This window comes from Cupressus sempervirens, chromosome 5 (genome assembly GCF_028749045.1).
Source record: "Cupressus sempervirens isolate cs-2001-9-10 chromosome 5, ASM2874904v1, whole genome shotgun sequence".
Classification (NCBI taxonomy): domain Eukaryota; kingdom Viridiplantae; phylum Streptophyta; class Pinopsida; order Cupressales; family Cupressaceae; genus Cupressus; species Cupressus sempervirens.
The window spans coordinates 145,350,644-145,356,839 of NC_143122.1; positions in this window are offsets into that span (position 1 = coordinate 145,350,644).

A 6,196-nucleotide genomic window follows, 5' to 3' on the forward strand; every position below is an offset into this window, starting at 1 on the left:
GTATTGTACTTTGTATCATGGATTCGATGAGGCCCTAAGTGGTAGCCAGGTTAACCCATTGTAAGTTGTTTAATAAGTGAAAATACTACACTAAATTAGTGTAAAATGAACCTAATAGGAGTCTTTGTATGTTCTTGCCTATGCCTTGAGTGCTAGTATAGACTAAGATGGGAGTAGAGAGAATGCTTGGATGTGACCATGCATTGTTAGTATGCCTTGTTAGTACGAGAAGATTCTAGTTTTGTGTAGGGATCACTAGGGGTTTGGGGTCTTGAGAGATCGCCAGGGTAACTCTAGCATGATTCATGTGATGACACTTGTCCGCTTACATAGTAGGTTTCCTATCTATCTTGTGTGCCTCTATGAATAGATGTCGATTTATCTTGGAACCTTTAAGTTAGAATACTTTTAGGATTTCCTAGACATAGAGAGTACTTTTGATATTTGTATGGATATCCTATTTGGGATTTGAGACTATCTCCTCGGCATGGTGGAAGTGGGCCATTTGGGTTCCACACAGTCAGGTGGTAGTGCTTTTTACTTTTACCATTGAGATTTGTCTGTAGTCACCGTAGCTAGAGCTTCCTTGTCTACATTTCCTTTCATTTTATCTTTGTATCATTATAATGGATGGTTATATCTTGGATGTTTAAATCTTTTATGATGGATGGTTATATCTTGTATGGTGGATGGTTTCATTTATTGTATTGTACTTTGTATCATGGATTCGAGGAGGATGATGTAATTATATTTATATATATGTAATTTTATTGCCAAGTGGCATTTAGAACAAATGTATATTATATTTTTATATATGTATATTCTACTAGCCTTTCATACCCTATGGTATGTGTATTGGATGATTAAGCATTCCAAATTTTATTGCCAAGTGGCATTCAAAACAAATGTATATTATTTAAATGAATATTGGATTATTTAATTATTCATTCATATGGATGTGGAGTTTGATGGACTTAGTATTAATTAAATATAAATGTGATTCAATGTCTTTGGATCCTTAAGGAATATAACCTATTATATATGCTTATAGTTGATTGTATGTTATTGCTTCCACTACTTTATGTTTGATTTGTATGTTATTTTTCATTTTCATTTTTTAAAATGTTTGAAAAACCTAGTAAAGCTTTAGGTTATTTCTTTTGGATGCCTTGGCAGAGCATTACATCATTTTTTATAGGCTTGATTTAATTTGTAAATTTATCCATCTTTCTGCAAATGTCATATGCTTGTAAATCTATGTTGTTTATGGAAGATCTCAGAATTGCATTATCTTTATTATCAAATATGTTTATAATGATTCATGCTTTTTATAAATCTTAATAATAATAATAATCAATTTAGATGTCAATTTTGATTTTAAATTTGTGATTAAACTAGTTATTGCTTTATCTCAAAATTAAAAATTAAAATTATCTTAAATTAAAATTTGAAATGCAAAAAGACTATAGAATACAAAATTTCTTTAAAAAAAAATAAAAGATTGTATTTGTATCTAGATTTTATTATTTAATAGAAATGTTGATTATAGGAAAAATATAGCTAGGTTGTTTTCATATAAATTATAATTTGAAATATATGAATGCAAAACCATTAACTAGAATGAACTACTTACATTTTCTAAAAATATAGAAAGTTTACTTTAATTCTAGATTTTTTGTTTTTTAGTTTTAAATTTAAGTTGATTCATTCGAGAAAATTGAAAAAAAATTTAATATAATTTTAAAATTTGAAATGACTTATAACAAAAAAGAAATATTAAAATATACATTTTGCACATATTTATTTCTAATTTTTAAATTTAGTAATTATTAAGATAAAAATAAAATACATGCAAAAAATAAATGTAGTTTACATATCTGAGAAAGATTTTCTTTATATCTACATTTTACTTTTAAATTTATTGTTTAATTTTATCATTTGATTTTTTTTACATAAAAATGATTTAAAAGCTAGAAAAGTTTGTTATATATGTAGAATATATTCTACTATTTTTAAATTTTGTAATACAAATGTTGTTTATAGTAAAAATATAGAAAGATTATTGTTATATCAATTACAATTTCAAATAATATGAATCCAAAAAAAAAATAGAATAGAAATACTTCTTACATTTCTAGAAAATATAGAAAGTTTAAATCTAAGACTATATTTTAGTTTTTTAGTTTTCAATTGATATGATTCATTTTGAAAAATTAGAAATAGATTTTTTTATAATTTTAAAATTTAGAATGATTTACAAGGAAGAAGAAAAAATTAAATGTACCTTATATATATTTATTTATATTTTATAAGTTTTTTTTTCAACGTAATTATTAAGATTAAAAAAATGAAATACATGCAAAAAAATAATGTTTACATATCTTAAAGATTTTATTTGTATCTAGATTTTACTTTTAAACTTTTTATAATTTGATTTTTTACATAAAAAGAATTAAAATTTAGAAATGTTTGTCATAGATGTAAATTAATTTCTACATCTTTTTATTTTCATAGTTATAACAATCATTTATTTAAAATAAATTAATGTGTTGAAATGCCAACGTAATACATAATGTAAGCATCTATTTATCTATATTCTAATAACTTATTCTAGGGTCATTATATTCTCACAACTCTTAGAACTATCCATTATGTAAATCCTAACTATAACCAGAATCCCAATCCTAACAATTACCATTATCCTAATTCTAACCTTAATCATTTTTCTAGACCCTTAATTCTAGGTTAAATGCTAATCCAAACTTTAATCATAATGTAACTACAATCTAACCTTAACCATGGCTTAAGCATTAAACATAATGTGAATCCTAACTTAATTTGATTTCGTGTATGAATTCAAAATGGTATTCACCTACTAAAAATATAAATCCATATATCTTACTAAATTAAGGATTAACTTGACATTAATCTTTATTAAATCATAAGTAAAAATTGAACCCTTACCTTAAAAAAAGTGAGTTTTCAATACCTTCGAAAATTTTCTCCAATAAATTAAACTTTGAACATAACTCTAACACTTAGACAAAACTAATTGAATCTCAACCTATTTAAAATCTAAGTAAGTTAACCTAATACTACAACATGTAATTAACTAGTATAGATATCTTAAATAAATCTATCTAAAGAAATGCCAATAGATATCCACTAGCTATATATACCTCTATATATATTACGCCGAGATTAATCGTTCTCGAGGCGCCTATTTTTATTTAATCCCAAAATTATTTTAATCGAAGTTGGGATTAATGAAAATAAAAATAGGCGCCTCGAGAACGATTAATCTCGGCGTAATATATATAGAGGTATATATAGCTACTGGCAGTCGCGGCGCAATAGGAAAAATATTTACTTTTTATTTTTTATTTTGATAAGGTTACTATAAAATTGTTAATTAATTTTTAATTAGAGTTGTATGAAGTTAGTATAAAATTATGCTTCAAAATATTTTTAAAAATTTAATATAAGGAGTTTAATATAGATTAAAAATATATTTTTTTATTTTTGGGATATTGTAATGTAAAATGTTATAGTCATACATAGATATATGGTTAGGGACAAAGTTACCATTATAGTTAATGTTAACCTTAGGGATAGAATTAGGGTTAGGGTTAGCATTAGAGTTAGGGTTGGAGTTAGGGTTAGGGTTTGAGCTATGGTTAAGGTTAGGGATAGAGTTATGGTTATGGTTATTGCTAGAGTTATGGTTATGGTTTAGATTAGAGTTATGTTTATGCTTAAGGTTAGGGTTAATGTTATGGTCATGGTTAAGGTTATGGTTAGAGTTATGGTTATGATTAGGGTTAGTGTTAGGGTTATAGTAAGGCTAACGTTAGGGTTAGGGTTAAGGTTTGAGTCAAGGTTAAGGTTAGAGTTTAAAGGGTTAAGGTTTGAGTTAGGATCAAAATTAAGGTTAAGGTTAAGGTTAGAGTCCAATTATGGTAGAGTCAAATCCAAAGTTAGAGTTATGCTCATGGTTAAGGCTAGGGTTAGACTTATGCTTATAGTTAGGGTTAGGGATAGGGTTAGAATCCAATTATGGTAGAGTTAGAATTAGGGTTAGAGTTAGGGGTAGAGTTATGCTTATGGTTAATGTTAGGTTTAGAGTAATGCTCATGGTTAAGGTTAGGGTTAGAGTCATCATTATGGTTATGGTTAGGGTTATAGTGGGGATAGGGTTAGGGATAGGGTTTGAGTCAAATATATCTTTTAATTTAATATAAGGAATTTAATTTAGATAATTTTTTTTTTTTTTTGGGATATTGTAATGTAAAATGTTATAGTCATACGTAGATATATGGTTAGGGACAAAGTTAACATTACAGTTAATGTTAACCTTAGGGATAGAATTAGGGTTAGGGTTAGCATTAGGGTTAGGGTTGGAGTTAGGGTTAGGGTTTGAGCTATGGTTAAGGTCAAGGATAGAATTATGGTTATGGTTATCATTAGAGTTATGGTTAAGGTTCAGATTAGAGTTATGTTTATGGTTAAGGTTAGGGTTAGAGTTATGGCCATGGTTAAGGGTAGGGTTAGAGTTATGGTTATGGTTATGATTAGGGTTAGGGTTATAGTAAGGCCAGGGTTAGGGTTAGGGTTAAGGTTTGAATCAAGGTTAAGGTTAGAGTTAGGGTTAGGGTTAGTGTCCAATTATGGTAGAGTCAGATCTAGAGTTAGAGTTATGCTCATGGTTAAGGCTAGGGTTATGCTCATGGTTAAGGCTAGAGTTAGAGGAAGGGTTATATTTAGAAGTTTTCTTATGGTCACAATTATATTTAGGAGGGGAGTAAGGGTTGGGATTTTAGATTATATTTATTATTATATAAGGTGCCCTATATAATAATATGTATATTCCCACGCTCATGGATAAGGTTAGGGAAAGAAGTAGGACCATGGTTATTAGTGTTACATTTAGAATTTCATTTAGGAGGGCATTGTGTGCTATTTTTTCCCCCTATTCAACCCATCACTGATGTCTGATCTGAGAGACCTTAAATGGGATAGGTTCTTTGCAGAGGGTTAACATCGCTAAATTTGGCGACTAACATTTTGTGTTGGCTCAATTTCTTCATTGACCACGCTGGATCATTTTTTCTTGGTTGGGTTGATTCATGCTACGAGATTTGATAACTCTTATTTCTTCGCGAGCTATCTTCCCATCTTCCCAAAAGTGCAAGATGTTGCCATGCATTCCCATTCTAACTTGTCTTTATACGCTAGTGTCTTCGAAACACTCTAAAGCCTAGAATTGCACAAGATGTTGCCATGCATCTCCATTTTGATGCATCGTCATGCTACATTGTTTCTTCAATTCTCTGAAGCCCAAAATTGCATCATGCTACCACGCATTGCCTTTCCAACATTTCCTCACTCCACAATTCTTTCATGAGTCTTTGAGACCCGAAATTGTGCCACATGGAGGGGGTTCACACCTTTTGTGCTATCTTCTTCGTTTGTTGGGAGGAATCTCTTCACTACATCTTAATCATCCATTGGAAATAAAGCCAATCTTGATCGACGAATGTGACTTAATCCTTCATTGGGAGGAGTTTCCTTGTTGCATCTCAGTCATCCTTTTTGAGGGGAGAATCTACATCGACGGTTGCGATTTAATCCTTCATTGGTGAGGATTCACGATGCATCTATGCCGTCTATTTTGAGAGGAAGACCTTCATCGATGACCATCATTCATTTTTGGGGAAACCAAATTCCCCCTTGGGATCAACCTTGCATTTTTTGTGGAAGGTTAAGACATCATGTTATCTCTTTTCATAGTTTTTTTCTAGCAACATGAATTTCTTTCCTCTTCTTTCCATGAGTCTCCATTCTAGCGCCTCCTTACGCTGCATTGTTTCTGCAATGCTCTAAAGCCCAAAATTGCGTCATGCTACTACAGGTCACCTTTCTGACATTTCCTCACTCTGTAGTGCTTTCGCGAGGCTCCAAGACCCAGAATTGTGCCATGTAGTGGGGGTCCCCACCTTTTGTGCTATGGTTACAATTTAGATTTTAGGGTTATGGTTAGAATCAAGGTCAATTCTAGAGTTTATAGAATATTTAGAGTTAAGATTAGGGATTAAATATACATGAGGGTTAGCATTGGATTGTATGATAATTAAAGTTAGGATTATAGTTAGATATATCATTTAGATTAGGTTTTAGTCAGGGTTTAATTAGACTT